The 21,360-nt window shown below is 37.3% G+C and overlaps 1 protein-coding gene across 1 annotated transcript in view; it reads left to right on the top strand.

Moving 5' to 3' along the window:
• Xkr4 (X-linked Kx blood group related 4) overlaps positions 1-8,626 on the top strand; it is a 472,216-nt gene extending 463,590 nt beyond the window's left edge. Inside the window, exon 4 of the mRNA XM_006495550.4 lies at positions 1,042-8,626. The gene's annotated coding sequence lies outside the window, so the exon portion shown is untranslated. The remainder of the gene's footprint in view (positions 1-1,041) is intronic.
• The last annotated feature ends 12,734 nt before the right edge of the window (positions 8,627-21,360 follow it).

The following is a 21,360-nucleotide window of genomic DNA, read 5'->3' as shown; positions in this document are numbered from 1 at the left end:
AACAAATATCTCATTTAATATTGAATTAATGAATTAAAATAATAAGCAAATATTAGCAGCATGGTACAACACCAAATTCTCTTTTGTGCTATTATTGAAGCCTGCCACCTTCTCTGTTATTAGAGTTTCAGAAAATGTGAGGTTTTGTGCTTTTAATTATACTTTCATCGACCAAATTAAACAGGTTTGCCCTTTCCTTTCTCTAAGACTTAATTTGCATAAAAATGGAATTAATCAAATTCTTACTTTAAGTGTTGCAAATAGGCACAAATGGAGATGTTGTGTTTAAGCTAATTTAATTTAACTATTGTCCTAGCATTCTGGCATGGAGTTATATCCAATCAACAATTTTAATTATTTCAAATTATTTCACTATAAGTAAATTCTAAAATACCCCTAAGTGTGTTGAAAATATATTTTGAGTTTCTATCATTGTAAGAAACCCATTTCTTTTTTTTGTTCAATTTTTATTAGATATTAAAAAAAAGAAAGAAAGAAAAGAAAAGAAGCCCCTGTTTCTATTACAAACCAGCAAAGTGTCTTAATGTGTCAGTCACTGCAATCTATTGTTACAGGAAGGCCAGAAATTGATCTGAGTGTGTTGGGCACCATGAAGTTCACACACCAATTAAACCTGTGATTTCTCTAAGGAGCCCCTATGATTTTTTTCTTAAAACAGGAAAACAACAACAAAACAAACAAACAAACAAACAAACAAAAAACGGGTCATTACCATACAACCAAAGGACAGTAGCCAGCCAGCAAAAGAAAAACTGTCATTTAGGACCTGATTTCAAATCACTAAAATACTCAACTTCCCTTATAAACAAATCAAATGTGTTGTGCATAAAAAGGGATTGGATGGGTCTCCAAAGTGTTTCAATGGCTTGGGGTAAAACATTTTCCTTGGTTTGAATTAGAAGCAAGGAGCTCTGTGAAGAAAGCAGCAGAGTGCAGTGAACCAAGACCTGCAGATACATATTCCTAGCTATCACACAGTTCAGAACACTGATGCCTTAATTCAACCCTTCTTTTTTACAGAAACATTGGAACTTACCAAATTTTACTGGAGATGAATTGCAGTTAATTAATCCAACAGACACTTCAATCTTGCAAATTCTTGACTTGTAATTTTGCAATCAAGCTACTAGAAGAGAACATGAATCAATTAATGGGAAAGGAGCAGTTGGTTCAGTGCAGTGCCCTGATGTGCCCAGGCCTGAAGGACAGACCTCTGAGAAGCAGAGCTAAGAAAATTTTGCTACCTGGTCCATCAACGCGAATGTCCATGGTATCCATCTGCTTCCTTTATTTTTTCCATTAAGAACTACTTCTTAAAAGATCAGCCAATGGATTCCTGGGAGTTTGTATAGCTCAGAGAAATGGGTATGGGTAAAGGGACCTGCTTCAAGTGGATTGTAACCCACATGTTTGGAAATGAAAAAAAGTCTCTGTCATCTGTGAATAACTGATCTGTCTTGATTACCTTTGCCCCTTTTAACTTGTTTTATTGTCAGCATTATAATAACCAATGTGTGAAGCTTTCATTTATTATAATTCAGCTTCAGAGGTTAAATATGCGCAGGTGTAGTTATAGAGAGATTCAATGCCTGCCTTCTTATGTGATAACACTACCAGCTCCAAACCAATATCCATTTCTATAAGGAATCAACTAGCCTATAGCTTCTCAGATCACATAAAATCTTGGTTAAAGATGACCAACCAAATGGCCTTAATGCCTACATTTCCATTTACAAGAAAACAGGACTGCTGAGAATTTCTAATCATGATTCCTTCCATTTCTATTTTTCAAATAAAGGTGAAAATGAAGTTGTCAGAAATTCAGATAGAGGTTCAGAGTAAGCAACAGTCAGATATGCGTGTGGTCTTGTTAAATTTCTATCCAATTGTGTGACATGGGCTTTAGAGTTTAGATTTAGATAAGAGGGTAAAAGTCATCAAATGTATCCATTATGCACTCCAGGAAAAAAAATGGTGTAGGGACCATTTTGTTCCCTATATAAGCATCTTGGTGGCTCTATCAAAGATTTTTCTGGAGCTTTTGAGTGGCATTCATGGTCATCAGCTATCATGTCCAGGCAAGTCATTCCTTAGAATTGTGTCTGTGTATAATCACTAAAATTGAATGATAGAAAGGCAGCCTCCTACCATGTGACTTACTCTCACATGCCAGGAAACCAGAACTAGCAAGTTTAAGGAAATGCTCAGGAACCTAGTGTAGGAGTTGGTTAACTGTATAAGTTGGTTAACTGTAGAGACATAGGGGTACAACAGTCTTCTCTATCAAGGCTCAGAAATAACTGTGTCCATAAGAGTAATGAGTACCAGGACAGAAGATCTGTACTAGCATATAGGCCCAAGAAAACCTCTCCATCACTTGTCAGGAACATTTGCCTTTTTAACAAACTAGACACGTAAATTAATCTCTGCCACTCCATAATTATGGTACTTCACATGTCTTCTTATGAAAGGGCAAGGCCTGGCTACCATGGAAAGAAGGAGGTCACGTAGGAAGCTTCATGTCAAGACTGGCTCTTTCCAAGAAAAACTTCCCTCTGATAGTTCTTCTCAATTAGTGGCCCCTGTAGTGTTCTGTATATCAATACCTTCCAATGGATTATAAGTCACACTTGCTAGTTAAACACAGATTATTTAATTATTTCTCTTTTACTTACAATGAGATTCAGGGTTACCATGGCCTTACTCTTCATCCCACTGTAAATAGGTCATAGCATCACAACAGCCCCATGTTCAAATGTACTTCACCCAGCTGAACTCTTTCTTGCAAAACAGTTTGAATCTTGATTCTACCCATCAATCACCTTAACAGTACACCTATTCCCAGACTCATAATTCCTGTGAGAATAATTTTCAGGACAATGAAATAAACTAAAAGGACAGTTATACAATTTCTCCAGCTAGACAAAAACCATTAGACGGTTGATCACCCCAAAGTTCTGACTTTTCCTCATGACTGAGTTTCTTTTCATTTGCCGGCTTCCAACATTTGAATTTTCCAGATGACTGCTGAACCACTTTCACCAACCAAAGTAAATAGTGCAGCACTATTAAAAAGTGAAGACTGTCCACATAAATGCAAATATCCCTATGAAAATTCAAGAAGTTGGTCATACAAGCAGCACATATGGTTTTGGGATAGCACACATCTGGAATCGCTGGAAGAGTCTAGATGTTTGAAGCATATACTTTTCCATCTTCTTGTCTGATGTATAGATGGACAAGCTGCTTGGATGTTGCAGGAGGAACTTAGTTTTCTTGTGCAGTCATTTTTTGCTGGCAACATTCTGCTGCTAAGAGTCTCTTTGTTGTACAAAGAGAAATACATCACATAGAGCAACTGCAACCTATTTTTATTTACTTTCTAAAAATACATGACTGGAGGAGGATGTTTGGCTGTGCTTCAGATGTTCTATCCATGAATGCCTGGGGACCTTATACAATGTGATGGTTCTTCGAGGCCTTCCACTGCCTCTTCTGGGGAAGAAATCTTCTTTTAGCCTTTTGCTATGTTTCATAATTTTATCATTGATATTCTGCTGTTCATAAATCTTAAACATTTATAAAGTATACTTTACATAATGGTTTAAAGGAAATATAAAATCTTTAACTTTTTATTGTTCAAATACAATATTTCATTTGAAGTCTCCCCTGTAATATTGTAAAGCTAAAGTTGTTTAAATTGTTTGATCTAAATACTTTGTGGTGAATTTTATGGCTGCAGATTGAGGAAAAAGACAACTTTGCCCAAATCAAACACATTATCTAACTTTTGGGATTTGGTTTACAGACATCATTCCAGTTAATAACTGCTTGCTGGTTACCATGAATATTGTAATGTTGGTTATTTTCCCAGTTAATCTTTAACACATTTCTCCATGTGGAAAAAAGTCTACCATGAAAGAAATTCACCTTTCAAAAGGAGGGCTGAGGATATTCACTCTGCCCCAAATGTGTTTCTTCCTGGTAATCTTGGGCAGTTGATCTTACTATTTCTGGTCTGCTGGCTGGCAAAGATGTTGATCTACTCAAATAGAGTGCCTGGCTCATCTGTCAAATGATCTGACATTTGGCAGAAAAACACACAAATTGTGTGACCAATTCCCCCAAAAGGGCACTTTAGCTGTACAACTTGCTCTGAGGCACTTACTGTAGAGATCTTGGAGAGGCATTTGGCTATGCAAACCTTTTGAGGGATTTCTAAACACAGTGCAAACACTCCCAAGTCCCTATGTAGTATTGTGATCATGTACAATTCTACATTCAGAGCCAAGAATAACATAATGTGGCAGATGTTGAAATTCATTCTTGAGTCTCTCCTTTCCCTGTACACCAAAGCCTCATCACTAAGCTGTGTTTGTCTACCTGGTACGTTAACTATTTTGGACACTACCCAGAACACAGACTGTGGCCACAAACCAGGTACTTATGATGCTTCAAAAGCAGCTGACATGTACACTGAAGGTTTTGTTTTTGTTTTACTTTTTCCTAGAGATCATCAATCTGTGCATCTGTGTGTTATTGAGAGAATGTCTAGCTAATATTAAAACAGAAAGGCTAACAGCAATCATACCCAGAAAAAGAGCTGTTTCTTCTATTATCTCTGATTCTGGGTTGACTGATATGAAATGTATAGAAATAATAGAAAACAGAAATCTCTGTATTGAATATTATGATTGTTTTAAACGTGTTTAAAGATATTCTATAAAACAATATTCCCTTCAGTATGGAATATATTCCATCCAGGTATAGTGACAAGAGGGTATGTGGTTCAATGATAGCAACAAAGAAGCAAGGAATCTGTACACACCTGGGTCCCCATCCCTACTCTATCTCTATACCTCAAAACTTACTTTGCCTCATTTTTTCCCCCATATAAAAGAGTGAGGATATTTCTTCACCTACCTCACAGTGTGTTATAAGGAATGTGAAAGCTGGTAAAGCACTTGGGTTAGAGACCGCCAGGCCTCTCACTAAATTGCAGGAACATGGAGAACCGTGTGCATCACAGGAAGAAGAAGGGCGGATGCCACCATTGTCTGAAAAGCAGCAACTATGCCAGTGAAAACTTTCCATTAAAAGTCTAGGCAGAAATTATAAACTTTATAATGAGAACAATTAATCCCTCATATGGACACCAAGTGTTTCCATAGATGGACCATTTTCTACTTAAATACACTGAACTTTACTAAATGTTTATAAATACATCTAGACAACCTGGCCCTTTCTAATCCCTAAGGACTTTGTATGGCTGATCTCATTTTTCAGAGCCATGTAGAGTCCCCAATTCAGCCCTGGTGAGGCCAACTGATCCTCTGCTGGACAATAAGTAACAGGTATTATTAAGATGAGATTTGGAATGGTTTAACTGGGTTTTTATACCATTTCTAACACAACATCTTTGCAACAGAAGAATGTGGAATGGTGTTTCTGCTCAGAACTCTTGAGCTGATTCATCTCCATATTATAAATGTATTTTAAATGTTTCAGTGAAGTGCTTGTTCAAAGGCTTCAGCACCATATTGAAATATGGCTACTTGCATAAATAGGATACACAGATGTGAGCTCCACAAAGGCTTTAAAATGTGGAGAGATGGTAGGAAAAACAACCTCAGCGAAGATCCTGTACAACTATTTCAAAACAATGTCTATTTCCTTGCCTAAATGACTAAACTAAGTAGGGTTATAAACACTTGTAATTTTTGAGTCATAGAGTCAATATTATAAAATAAGAATGCACCATTGAACTGTGCTAACAGTAGGGGAAATATGTGAATGATGTGGCTCCATTCAGTACTCTTATTTAATAACTAAATTCATTTACAAAATAAATTCCATACTCTTCAAATATGAAATACTTTCCAAATTTTCCCTTGAGGAGTGAATTAGAAATTAAGTTGTGCTTGGAATACTTACAGTATTGACACCCAATATAATCTCCTCTGATTCTCTAAAATTAAGTTGTCAATGGACTCAATCAAAGTTTTAAATTTTCAAATTGGCTAAACATTTCTAATTCACGACATTAGACTTTCTGAAGCATGACTGTAGCATAGAAAATTATGTGACTCCTCAAAAATATCTACAGTGCTAGAATAGAGTTTGTTAGGATAGTCAGGTCATGTAAGAACAGTAAGTGGGTAAAAGGTAATTTGAATATTCCTGACTTTTTATCTCCTTCTGAAACCAATATTTTTTCTACCCCAAAATACAAAAGTATATCCTTTTTATCATAAAAATAAACATCGGTTTTGATTCAGTTTTATACAGAAAAACTGAAGTTGACTATTTGGTCTAGTTTTGGGTGGGTTTGGTATGACTAGCAGGAGGTGGTGGAGAGAACATTCTATAGAGAGATTCTATCACAAAGTGAAAGATAAAATCTAAATAGGTTAGAGAGAGCTGAACAGCTCCTCCACATAATGGCTTAGAATTCTCAATGGAAGAGAATGGTACAGGTACCAACAACATGCCATATGCATAGAGCAGCACAGAGCAACATAATATTGCTGGGGGGAAAAAGAGTTGAGTCTCTTTTCAGTGGTTTCTATTCCACGTGGAATCCTCTAGAGCCCTCCATGAAAATAAAAGTGTATTAGAAAAACCTAGCTTTTAGCATATGTGATTATTTAGAAATGAGCCCATCATTCTGTAAGCATCATATATGTGATTATTTGTAAATACAACTGCCAATTTTATGGTTACAGCCAACTAACATTCTTTTCATAGGCAAATGAAAGACACAGACACAAAGAGAAAAATCTTCTACTTCCTAAAAGAACTATTTCCCAGCTTATTTATGTCAACCATATTACTGATATATTACCTTCACAAAACCGTTTTCATGAACCTGATGTCCAACAGTTCATTTAGGCCCCACTTAAAGCCATTGTCTGATCAATGGGGCGCAGTGGAGAATAGCATAGTTAGCCTTAATGAGAATCTTGCTTCTACTTAAAAAAATAAAAATAAAATAAAAATAAAAAAACAACTCTTGCTTTTCTTCTCTGTAGCCAGATGGCTCAGTAACCTCAAGAATAAATGCAGAGGGACAGGTATGAAGATGGCTTCCTATTCTCAGTAAGGAGAGACTTTCTATTCTCAGTAAGAGAACCAGAGATGACTATCTTCTTTGAAGCCAAACAGTACTCTGGATTTAAAGCTAAGACAAATATGCTGTTAAAAATGAGAGAATAATATCCCTCCCTTTTGTTCTTTATCACTTTCCCTCAATCTTTCATAACTAGGGTTGGAATTTCTAATAATGATAAATAATGTCATTTTTTATAATGGCTTCAATACATACACCTTGTAAAAGTCTTCTCTATCTATAGATGAGAAGCCTGGAAAGCAGACTTTCTTTATATTTGCTTCCAAGCAAGTGCTTGGGAAACCACTAGTCATGTTGACACTGGCTGAACTAATGGCATCCAAAAGAACAAATGTTTTTCTGGGTATGAAACCATCATACTTGGTGAGCCTGCTTCCAGATGGCAAGAGTCTGGGCTCCTTACATTGGTTCTCCATTCTCTCATTATTTTAAGTTGTGTAAGTTTCACATTTAACTACCTCAGCTACTGTTGTTTGGTTTCAAAATACAAAACCATACACTTCACAATTAACAAATTATTCCACTGCAAATTCCAAATGGTTATTTTGTGCAAAACAATTTTCAAAAAAAATTAAAACAACACAAGCAACCCAACTCACACCAGACTTGCTTTATTTGAATTTTTTAAAGCATGGTTTGGGATTTAAAAAGAAAGTCACATCCTCCTGGCACAAAGAGACTGTACATATTTGCTTAATTTGCCTTAAATATTTTGTGCTTTTCTCCTTCCTCTTTCCAATGTTTGTATTTTAAATTTATCTCTGAGCAAAAGAGGAGTAATAGCTGGTAGATGAAGACAAACCAGAAGAGAACAGACCACTAGGTTCTCAGCTCCCTAACTTCAACTGTACATAGTATTCTGATGCATAGTCGGTGACATTCTTGAGTTTCTCTCTCCATTTCAGAAATAAGGTGTGTGCAGGCAACGTGAAGATATATCACCCGGACATCACGGTGCCTGGCCTCGGATGCAAACCTGCCAGTCCTGTCTCTTACTTTGTAAACATTGTACAAATGTATTTGGAATTTTATTTGAAACAAAAATTTAAATGAGTTATTAAATTCTTTGATGTAAATATATATAGAGATATATAGATATACATATTCCAACCCCACATAACCAGACCTTCCTTTAGAATTCAACTTGTAAGTGTGTCTTTCTTGGTTGGAGGCTGCTGCCCTGGGCAGTGACTCCAAGTGCTCTAGCTCAAAGCACAGTGTGTGGAGTATTTGCTATACTGCAGTACCATAGTTTTTTTGGTCAGTTAAGTAAGTTACAATTTGTGATGAAATGAAGTGGAAAGTAGTACTTCATAATGAATAATTTTCCTCGGTTATCTGATTTTTTTTCTTGTAAAACTTTAAAAGAAAGAAAACTTGAAATTTTATATATTTGAATTTTGTAGATTTTTTTTTTATTTTATTGCAACACAAAGTACAAAAATCATTAAATAAAGTACACTGTGGTCATTTTAACAGAAGTCTGTTACTCATTTTTTTCAAAGTCTAGACATGGAGAGTGGAATTCGGGTGAAGTGATGGGCATGGGCCATGAACACAGACTTATTTTCAAGACAGTAAGATTCAAAGTCATTAATAAGCAAAGCTGAGTTCTGACAAATATGAAACACAATTAAGTTAGGGTTATACTATATAACTTTTTTCTTTTTCTCTTTCTGTTTTGAGATATCTTACCACCATGTTGTCCATGTTGAAATTTTATATCCTCCTGCCTTCCTCAGCCCTCTGAGTAGCAACTTACTGAATGCCAAGATACATTTCTCTGTGCCCAGCTTCATTTCTAAGATGTTTATTTTACTTAGTGTAGTTTTAGAATCATTAAAAAATATCCTTTTAGAACCACTGTAAAAGGCGGGAAAAAGTGACCACAGGAACTTTAAAAGGAAACTAAATTGCTTGACTTTAAATGAAAATGATTTCTTACAAATGTACTTTCTGAGCTATGATACATCTAATTGCTTTCTTTTTCTACATATTTAGTCTTACATTTCATGTAAATGTTGAGCATTTGTCTGTTTTTAGTAAAAGTTAGAAATGGGCATGGAGGAGCTTGAAAGATGCTCAACACCAGGAACAATTGCTGCTTTCCTGTGAGAATCAGTATTCAGATACCAGCACCTACACAAGCAGCTTTCAACAGAATCTAATCTCCACATAGCTAAAGAAATTAATTTATTTATATGGTCATTTGAGGTGAGTATAGAAAAGATGGGATTTTAAGCAATGGTCACCACAAAGAACATTGCACAGAAAAAGAAAAAAAATAAAATAAAACACAGATTAAGCACAGATTGTGGAAAATACAACTACTAAAATAATGTAATGACAGTCCTGAAATGAAAACTATCTTCCAAACTTTATGCCAAATGCAAGAGTGAGTATGATCAATAATTTCTTTCTCCTTCTTTAAAGTTCTTTTTAAAGTTAAACACAGATGTCCAAGAAACAAATGATAATGCCATTGTCCTTCCTTTGATTGGACAGATGTCCTAAGACAAGCACACAGATGCCCATTACAGGGAAACCTGGGGACAACTGTAAACAACAAGAAACGAACCATGTGGCTATTCTTATGGTGAGAGAGAAGCAAAACAACAGAAGGAAATATTTCCACAGTCACTGGGTTGTAATAGATGGGAATGCTAACTGTTAAAATTCATTTTGAACATTAAAAGCTGAGTGTTTTGTTCTTGGTTGAACTATAAATTATTACACAGAACAAACAAAACACAATAGATTAAGAATACTATACCAAACAAACGGTGGCTTAATGAGTAGAGTCCTGAAAAGAAGACAGTGGATGGAAGCCAAGCACACAACTACATGAGACTCATCTTGTTTGACACAGTCACCAGTGAGTAAGAATTTCATAATTGTCTTAATTGTGAACAGAAGTCATTTGACAGATTTATTTTTAAGAGAAGGAAACCCTGTAAGAGAACTTGTAGATTTACATAAAGGAATTTCCATATTATGTAGTACTATTCTTTCTATATAATCTCTAAGAGTGACTTTAGGAAAAGGCTGGGTTTTTTTGTTTTTTGTTTTTTGTTTTTTTTCCAGACTAAGTAGTATTACAAAATTTAGTAAGAGGACCTGGAGAGATAGATCCGCAGGTAAAAGAGCACTTGCTGTTCTTGCAGTTGACCAGGACTCAGTTCCGAAGAGCCACACAGTGGCTCCCAACCATCTGTAACTCCAGATCCTGAGGATCAGAAGCCCTCTTTGTACTTCCTTAGGCACTGAATGCATGTGGTACACATGCACACATGTAGGCAAAACACTTGTACACATAAAACAAAATAAATCTGAAAACAGAAAAGAAGAGATGAGAAAGTCACCTTGAACAGGAAGCTGAGCCTGCTGGAAATGTGAGAGAGAAATTCCTCTGGGTTATTCAACAGTGATTCAAATTTGGCAACACTGAGTGTCCACAAGGGATCATAGGGCCTTTGTAAGAGCCCGGGCTAAGCTAAACCATCCATGGAATTGGAGCTGTTTTCACAGCCTTTGCTACTGTTTGAACAAGTGTTCCCAACCCAAGCCCATGTTATATATTCATTGTCATGTTCTGGAGCTTTAGAGACCATAAACCATGCAGGTGCCACCACACGAGTAGATACTACTATCAGAGAGCAAGTAAAATCCTTCTTGCTTCTCTTTCCCTGTGTCTTCCATGATGCCTTCCCCCATGCAATGAGGCAGCAGGAAGGCTCTCATTAAGCACAGCTCCTGCACCATGCTCTTCTCAGTGTTTAAAATGGTAAACCAATACTTTCCCCACTTTATGCTATTCTGTTGTCACAGCAAAGAGTGATGGAAACGTCCTTCTACTCCTTTCTAGGCAATCTCTTCTCTATGAGAATGAGCATTTCAGAGCAGGGACGTTCCCAACTGTTACCATTTGCATAGTGCCCTTATTGCCTTTGTGCCAATCATTAAGATGTCTTAAACAAGAAAATTAGATTTAGGCCACTTAGAGTGGAATTAAGTCATTTTCAAAACAGCCTCCATGAAATCTTAACAAGGTAATCACCTAAACAAGGCCTCTTAAGCTGCACTTTGACAGCATGGGCTGACATCCCAGTGTGGATGAGAAAAATCTCAAAAGTCCCACCCCTAGATGAAGAGCTATAAGCATAATGACTACTGAGAGAGGGAAGATCTGTCTTCTCTAGAGTGGAGACAGTCGATTGTCAAGTGGTAAACCCAAACGTATACCCAGAGAAGCAACACTAAATGAGCTCAGCAGGTTGTATTTATGCATACGTATATTGCTATATAACTAAAGAAGAATATATAGTTATATACTATGTATATGTCATAACATATCAGAGACATAGTTACAATTAAAGGAGAATATATAATTATATATATTATATAGGTCATATATATATGTTAGAAACTTATATTCATATATATTATATAGTTATATATAATTAAAGGAAAATATATAATTATATATATAGGTCATATATATAGTCAGAGACATATATAATACATATAACTATATTTATAATTAAAGAATAATTGGAGAGGGCATGTCAGGAACACAGAAAGAGCTACAGGGGTAGAGGAGGAATGAGAAAGATGTAACTACATATTTATGTATGAAATTCTCAAAGCTAAAATAAAACAAATGATAAATGCAAAAAAAAAAAAAAGAAGAGGAGGAAGAGGAAAAAAGCCAACAGATGGCACTTGGAAAAAATGAAAAAGGCATGTGACTAGATTATCTGGAAATGTCATGTTAATCATAGGTAATATGTTTTAACCAAGAATAGTGTCAATGCTTTTTGCCTATCACTGTCCTTCCAACCACACTTCTGGTTCAGCCACCCTTGGCAAATCCCAGCACTTTTACTCTGTATAAACAACTCTACCCTTGTTTATAAATGAACTCAGAGTTGTAATGAAAGCAAATGCTTGGTTACTTTTAAGAATATATATTGCAATTGACTTCTGAATGAATGCTAAGGATGCCATTATCCCCATGAAGTGAGTTGGGGACAAGTTCCAGTGGTTTCTTTGGCCTCCATGTCCTAATAATAAAAATGCCACAAGAAGGTTTAGAAAGAGTCTTTCATAGGACATCATGAGGTGAGTCTCAAAATACCAAGGCAGCACATGTCTGTTGCTTGCTCTGCTCCCACTTGTGACTACACATAATGTCTCTCAGAATTAGTCATCTGCTACCTTCTCCATTCTTACCAAATCTTTTCTGCATGAGCATGGCCAAACTCTACCTGAGATTTCTTGCGTCTAAGAACCTACACCACTTGGTAGAGTGAGGGGTGGACCAGACAAATACAAAGATTGGGACAGGGTGCAAAATTTAACCTCAGCACCTATCTGTGAAACAGAGTAAGATGGGACCTTGAGGATGAGAGGAAATTGAAATGAAGTTGGTTGAACCACACACCTCAGTCATGTTCTGTGGTTTTGCATAATATTCCCACTTTTTATCCTGTCTTCTTCTTGTTACCATTTATTTTACCTCCTAATAATAGCACAAACTTATCAATCTATCAGTGGACTTTTTCACCATTTAGGTGAGAGACCTCATGATCAAATCACCTTTAGTTACTGTCCACAAGTTTAAAGCATCCTTCAACACACATAGCTTTTAAGGAACACTTCATATGCAACTCATAAGAAACAGCTTCCAAGTAGTTTGTTTTCAGCCAGTTCTCACAGGATAATTCCATTATTAAAAAGAGAATCAGCATATTAAAATCCATTAACATGTGGATATCAACAAGTTCACAGAGCTTCAGGTGTCTAACTACTCTTTACATGTACCCATGTTATAACAAAGGTTCAAATTGTTGAATGTTCATCAGAGAATACCACTTGGACAAGGGCTTAAGCCCAGAGAAAGTCTTTAGGCAATCCAGTCAGCATCTACATTGGGTGATCAGGATTACAATGTAACCCCAAGACTTTCTTAGGGTGAGCTCTTAAAAAAAATGTGTCCTTGAATTACATAATTAAGTTAACAAGAAGTTAACCAGAAGCAGAAGTATAAAACACAAGGTTAGTACATTTACAGACTTTCCAAAAACTAGGTACTTTGATGGATTATGTCTTTATTTTAGTTTTGCCAGGTGCTAATGTCTCCATGTTGAGTTTTATAGCCTGAATGGTACTTGTATGATAGAATCAGTTGTGCTAAAGTCTCAAGGTCTATTATGTCTGGATCCTTGTTATACTAAAGACCCTAAAAAGTCAGTTATGGTCATCAAACATGTAAGTGTGGCTCTGCATTTACACAAGTGAAATTAAGCAAATATAATTCTTACCTGAATTTTTAGGCATTATTACAAAGAGCTTATGATCTAAAACATTTCATCAACAAAATTTATCTTTTTTTTTTTTTTTTTACTTTATAACAAAGGCAAAATGTGGTGTATACACATGAGCTTTGATATAAAAACATCTAATATAACATGATTAGTTGGAAATGCACAATTCCAATTTGTAATGGTTAATTAGTAATTTCAGTAATAAGGAGCCTGTGGTGCTAATCATGAATGAGAAACAGAATAAAATGTCTGAAATAAAAAGTAGCTGATAGTAGAAAGATGGATCAACTGGCCAAGTGCTTGTGGTGCAAGAATGTTGACCTGGATTCATTTATTACCACCAGTTTTTACAAAAGATTTGTGCACCAGTGAGCTCCTGTAATTCTAAGTGATGAAGTGACAGAGACAGCAGGATCTGAAAAGCTTGCAGGCCAGCCAGCATAGCCAATCTATAAGCTCCAGATTCAGTAAGAGACCTTGTCTCAAATAATAAGGTGACAAGCCGTCAAGGAAGGCACATGACTTCTACCTCTGGCCTGTAGAAAAGTACACACACACACACACACACACACACACACATACGTGTAGTGTTCACCTGCCAGAGGCAACAAGAGTTCCTCACTACTACCCAATGCTCTGGATTCTTGAATGAACACACACACACACACACACACACACACACACACACACACACACACACATCCTTCTATTTTAATATGCCTTAAACAGTTCAATGGCTCAGCCACTTCAATCCCCCTTGTTGCTATCACATGCTCCCCTCCACTATTCCTAAATTATTACTTACTAAAACCTATATTCCATCCTGGCCACTCCAGACCCAGGCCTGCAGCTCTCCTGGACCACAATCCCCAACTCTTACATGTTGGCTGTCTCTCTGTCTCTCTGTGCTACACTTCTCAGGCATGGAACTTCTCTTTTCCTGTCATGGTGCCTTGTTCTCTTTCTGTGTCCTTTCCCAGGAATCCTAGAAGTCCTACCTCTGTCTCTTTGCTGTCAGCTTTATTTACCAATCAAAGCCAACTGGGGACAGGGATCCTCAGCATCTTACATGCGGATGTATGTATTCCCAACTGATTTTGGAAACCCAAAAACCCGTAATGCAAGCATTAAAGGAAATCCACAACACATATGCACACTCATACATATAAACACACAAACACGCACATTCACATTCACACTCACACACACACACACACACACACACACACACACACACACACTCACACACACACATACGTGTAGTGTTCACCTGCCAGAGGCAACAAGAGTTCCTCACTACTACCCAATGCTCTGGATTCTTGAATGAACACACACACACACACACACACACACACACACACACATCCTTCTATTTTAATATGCCTTAAACAGTTCAATGGCTCAGCCACTTCAATCCCCCTTGTTGCTATCACATGCTCCCCTCCACTATTCCTAAATTATTACTTACTAAAACCTATATTCCATCCTGGCCACTCCAGACCCAGGCCTGCAGCTCTCCTGGACCACAATCCCCAACTCTTACATGTTGGCTGTCTCTCTGTCTCTCTGTGCTACACTTCTCAGGCATGGAACTTCTCTTTTCCTGTCATGGTGCCTTGTTCTCTTTCTGTGTCCTTTCCCAGGAATCCTAGAAGTCCTACCTCTGTCTCTTTGCTGTCAGCTTTATTTACCAATCAAAGCCAACTGGGGACAGGGATCCTCAGCATCTTACATGCGGATGTATGTATTCCCAACTGATTTTGGAAACCCAAAAACCCGTAATGCAAGCATTAAAGGAAATCCACAACACATATGCACACTCATACATATAAACACACAAACACACACATTCACATTCACACTCACACACACACACACACACACACACACACACACACTCACACACACACACACACACACACACACACACACACATATATATATATATACACATACATGTATGCACAGTCATCTACTCTCAATATACTCACAGACATATACAAATGCACACTCATACACATACCTACATACTTATATCCATACACTAAATACATACAATACATATCCCATTCACAGATATACTTAAACACATATAGAATCACACACCCACTCATACATACTTAAACATATATATACACATTCACAGCCAGACATACTTACACACATATACACTCACATAGCCTCATACACACACACACACTCATATATATATACATATGTACATATATGTATATATGTATGTATATATATATAGAAAGAGAGTGTGTTGGATAGTTGATTAGATGTGATGTATGTAAAAAGAGTGAAGAATTATGAAATCAAACAACATAATAGTAGGAAAAGAAATAACCTTGGACTAATAACATGAATACATTTCTATTTTATAAATGGCATAAAATGGCCAATATCTTCCTTTAAAATGCTCACTATCACAAATCATCAGGGATTAAAGCAAAACCACCAAAAAATTATCTCATATCTATTAGTTAACAAAATGACAATAAATAATTAAATACTGGAAAGAATATGAAAAAGGAATCCTTACACACTGAGGGTGGAAATCAAGATTGGTGCACTCTCAATGAATATCAGCCTAGAGAATCAAAACAAGCTATTGTATTACCTGGCAATCACACTGCTGGGTACAAAACCAAAGGGAATAAAATTAATACGACTCAGTAACACCTGCACTCCTGCCGCAGACCCTCTGGGTCCCTGTGTCTGCATGGAACGGGTCTCTCGGGCAAGTGGGCAAAGTATCAGATCGGGTGACAGACAGATGCACACAGGAGAGGTGTTGAATCTGAATGTATTGTCAGGTCGAGCATCGGACTTTTTTATAATACAGAAAATACCAGGGATTGCAAGTCACATCAGGCAAGGTACATTGAAGTTTTCCAGATACAAGGGAATGACTGCGAAAGGAATTGTAGGGACCAAATAAATGTTTACAATAGAGATTAGCAGTCCTGCCTAGGATCAGCCTAGTGACAGGCAAGAATTTCACACTTTAGTGTTAATAGCATCAGGGGGGGTTTACTCTTGGCAGGCCTCAAGAATAATGTAGTGTCACGGACCCCTAAATTCCTAGGCCTTGCTAATTCTTATCTTGTCTGGAGAATCTCCATTTGTCAGGAAAGTGTATCAACTTGCTATAGGTATGGAATGTAACCTGTACTAAAGATTTCTATCTCAGTGAGATTTCCAGGCTCTTTCTGCAGACCAGTTGAGCCACTGGCCCTTTCTATTGTAATGCTTAATTAGTTACTGAATAGGTTAAACTTACTTGCTGCTTTCTGGGATCTTGGAACACTGGGTTTAGCTCTGTCAGAATTCAATCTTAAAAGGCACTTATAATAGGGTAAATACTAATAGAGAGCACGTGGATCCATACACTAGACTAACTCGGGAATGGAAAATTAATGTATGGGTTAGAGAGGTTAGAGAGAACACCAGACTCCAGGAGAAGAGCTTCCTTGAAACTCTTCTTTTCCTCATGAGCAGCTTTTAGGCATCCCTGCCTGACAGGCTGACTCGACCGGAGTGCCATGGCACACTCCCAATTTACTGCAGCACTAGTCACAGTAAATAAACCAGGGAATCAGACCTCATGCCCATTAAGGAATATATAGTTTGAAATGATGATGGTGAACCAGAACAAGAGTGTAGCAGACAGTGGCTGAGTCACCAGGTCTACCTAGCTGAGCTGATACCTGGTACACACATGATGGAAGGAGAGGACTGACTACCCCAAGTTGTCCTCTGCATGCCATGACATGCACTTCATGGTCTCATCTGGAAACAACGAAAAAAAAAAATGAAATGGAGGTTCTCAGGGGCCAAAGCAGTTCTCAGCTGCTCAAACTGAATCACATCTCAGTTACATGGGAAGAATCTACTCTAGAGACTCAGCACCCTCCGTGGTTAACATGGTTGCTAATACTCTAATGCCCAGACAGATCTTAAATATTCTTTTTAACAATATTTGCTGTGCAATAATGAATAGATTATTTACTTGGACTACAATAATCATGTTACAGTGTGTGTGTGTGTGTGTCTGTGTGTGTCTGTGTGTGTCTGTGTGTGTGTGTGTGTGTGTGTGTGTGTGGTGAGAGTGAGAGACAGAGACCGAGGTAGAGAGACAGAGAGAGAAAGTAAGGGGGAATGAGTCTACAAATCATCACTTTGTCCTCCTGGGACAGTAAGCCTAAATGAATCTGTTTGTCTTTTATCACAGTAATGAGGAAAGTAATACAACAAATTACCTTAAAACTTAGTGATGGTAAATAGCAGTGAGCTACTTAGGTTTGTTGATAATTTTGAGAAGCAAATGCCCTAGAAAACTTCCTGGTAGACTTGAACTTAGCATCTATGTGTTCACAAAGACTGATGCCAGGTCTGATGCATATAAATTATAGCTAGCTATTAGCTTCGTATTTCTATGAGATTCCTGACTGTGAGAATGAGTGTCTCTGATCCTTGCCTGCACTTGTGACTCTTTTCTGCTTGTTGAGAGATTTGCTTTGTTTTATTATATTTTATTTTGTTAGAGGGGCTGAGAAAACCAGGGAAACTGCATGCAGAATGAAACTAGACATTTCTTTCAATCTAAAAAACAAAAACAAAAACAAACAAACAAACAAAAAACTTCAAATGAATCAATGACCTCAAAAACCTTGAAACTAGTAGAGGGAATTTTAGTGGAAACACTGCAAAATATAGGTAAAAACTACTGAATAGTGTTCAAGTCACTCAAAAAAAAGTTAATAAATAACAAATGACAATAAAGGCAGTTAATTGTGTCAAGAGACAGCCTACAGAATGGGAAAAATACTTTCTAACTTTTGACATAGGATTTAATATCCAGAGCATATAACGAACTCAATAAACAAAACAAGAAAACAAATGACCAAACCAAACCTGGGCTATGGAAATGAATGGAAAATTCTCAAAAGAAGAAAGACAAATGGCTAGGAAATCGTTTTTTCAGCTGTCCAACCCTGAAGAGACACACTTGTTCCAACAAAGCCACATCTACTCCAACAAACCTACACCTCCTAATCCCTATCAAGTTACACCACTCCATAATGACCAAGCATTCAAATATATGAGACTATGAGGGCCATGCATATTAAAACCACAACACTCTGCATTAGAAAAATACAAATTAAAATTTCTCTGAGGACTGAAGAGATGGCTAAGCTATTGAGAGCCCTGGTTTTTCTTCCAGAGAACTAGGGTTCATTTTCTAATATTCACATACCATCTCACAATCATCAGTTCCAAGACTGCTGATACCTTTTTCTGACCTCCACAGTAGTGCACATGGAGACAAAACACCCATAATGTAAAACTTAATAATAATAATAATAATAATAATAATAATAATAATAATAATAATAAAGTACTCTTCCAGTTCCTATGTATGCCCCTGAGCTGACCATGTGCCAAACTCTCCATACCCAAATCCCACCTGGAGAGAGCTAGTCTCCGAGGAATGCTGACACACCTGAGAGCACAGATAAGTCCTCCATTTAAGCTCAAATTTCTGGCCCAAGGAACACCTACCCAGAGTCATCGGGACACAGAATTCAAGGAACATCTGAGGACAGGATCATTCCAGTTTCCTTCTGCACCCTGGAGGTCATCCTGTGCCACAGCTATCCATACCCAAATTCATCTTGGAAAGAGCAGTCTCCCAGAAGTACTGACACACAGCTTACTGGAGGGACAATACACAATCAGAGACAGGAAGAGATAACAAGATGGTGAGAGGCAAGTGCAAGAACACGAACAACAGAATCCAAGTCTACTTGACATCATCAGAACCCAGTTCTCTTACCACAGAAAGCCCTGGATATTCCAATACAATGGAAAAGCAAGACTCTGATTTAGAATCACATCTCATGATTATGATAGAGGGTTTTAAGAAGGATAGAAACAACCCCCTTAAAGAAATACAGGTGAACACAAGTAAATGAGTAGAAGCCCTTAAAGAAGAAACATAAAAATTCCTTAAAGAATTACAGGAAAACACAAACAAACAGGTGAAGGAATTGAACAAAATCATCCAGCATCTAAAAATGGAAATAGAAACAATAAAGGAATCATGAAGGGAGACAACCCTGGAGATTGAAAACCGAGGAAAGGGATCAGGAGTCATAGATGCAAAAATCAACAACAGAATACAAGAGATAGAAGATGGAATCTCAGGTGCAGAAAATACCATAGAAAACATTGATACAATAGTCAAAGAAAATGCAAAATGCAAAATGCAAAAAGCAAAAAGCAAAAAGCAAAAAGCAAAAAGCAAAAAGCAAAAAGCAAAAAGCTCCTAACTCAATACTTCAAGGAAATGCAGGACACAATGAGAAGCCAAACCAAGGGATAATAGGCATAGAGGAGACAAAGTTTGGAGCTGAGATGAAAGGATAGACCGTCTAGAGACTGCATATCCGGGGATCCATCCCATAATCAGCCTCCAAACACTGACACCATTGCATACACTAGCAAGATTTTGCTGAAAGGGCCCTGATATAGCTGTCTCTTGTGAGACTATGCCAGGGCCTAGCAAACACAGAAGTGGATGCTCACAGTCAGCTATTGGATGGGTCACAGGGCCCCCAATGGAGGAGCTAGAGAAAGTAGCCAAGGAGCTAGAAGGGTCTGCAACCCTATAGGTGGAACAACAATATGAACTAACCAGTACCCCCCCAGAGCTCGTGTCTCTTGCTGCATATGTATCAGAAGATGGCCTAGTTGGCCATCAGTGGAAAGAGAGGCCCATTGGTTGTGCAAACTTTATATGCCTCAGTACAGGGGAATGCCAGGGCCAAGAAGTGGAAGTGGGTGGGAAGGGGGGTGGAGGGGGGGAGGGTATGGGGGACTTTTGGGATAGCACTGGAAATGTAAATGAAGAAAATACCTAATTAAAAAAAAAAAAAAAACAAGCAGAAGATTTCCAGATTCCCAACTTAAAGGACCAGTAAATATCTTCAACAAAATTACAGAAGAAAACTTCCCTAACCTAAAGAAAGAGATGAACAAGAACATACAAGAAGCCTACAGAACTATAAATACACTGGACCAGAAAAGAAATTCCTCCTGTCACATAATAGTCAAAACAATAAATGCACTAAATAAAGACAGAATATTAAAAGTAATAAGGGAAATAAGTCAAGTAACATATAAAGACAGACCTATCAGAATTACTGAGACTTCTCCACAAAGACTATGAAAGCTAGAAGATCCTGAACAGCTGTCATACAGACTCTAAGAGAATACAAATTCCAGCCCAGGCTGCTATGCCCAGCAAAACTCTCAATTACCATAGATAGATAAACCAAGATATCCCATGACAAATCCAATTTTAGACAATATATTTCCACACATCCAGCCCTACAAAGGATAATAGATGGAAAACTCTAACACAAGGAAGGAAACTACAGTACCCTAGAAAAAGCAAGAAAGTAATCTTTCAACAAGCCAAAAAGAAGATAGTCACAGAAAAATAGTTCCACTTCTAACAACAAAAATAACCAGAAGCAACAATCATTATTCCTTACTATCTCTTAACATCAATGGGTTCAATTACCCAACAAAAAGACATAGACTAACAGACTGTATATTTCAAAAAACCAAATAACTCTATCAAAAAATGCAGAACAGAGCTGAACAGAGAATTCTCAGCTGAGTAAACTTGAATGGCCAAGAAACACTTAAAAAATGTTCAACATTCTTAGTCATCAGTGACATGCAAGTCAAAACGACCCTGAAGTTCTATTTCACACCACTCAGAATAATTGAGATAAAAAAAAAACTCAGGTGACAGCAGATGCTGGTGAAAATGTGGAGAAAGAGGAACACTCATCTATTGCTAGTGGG

This window comes from Mus musculus, chromosome 1, assembly GCF_000001635.26.
Source record: "Mus musculus strain C57BL/6J chromosome 1, GRCm38.p6 C57BL/6J".
Taxonomy (NCBI): domain Eukaryota; kingdom Metazoa; phylum Chordata; class Mammalia; order Rodentia; family Muridae; genus Mus; species Mus musculus.
The sequence above is the reverse complement of the archived record's forward strand: the minus strand, read 5'-3'. Positions and strand labels throughout refer to the sequence as shown.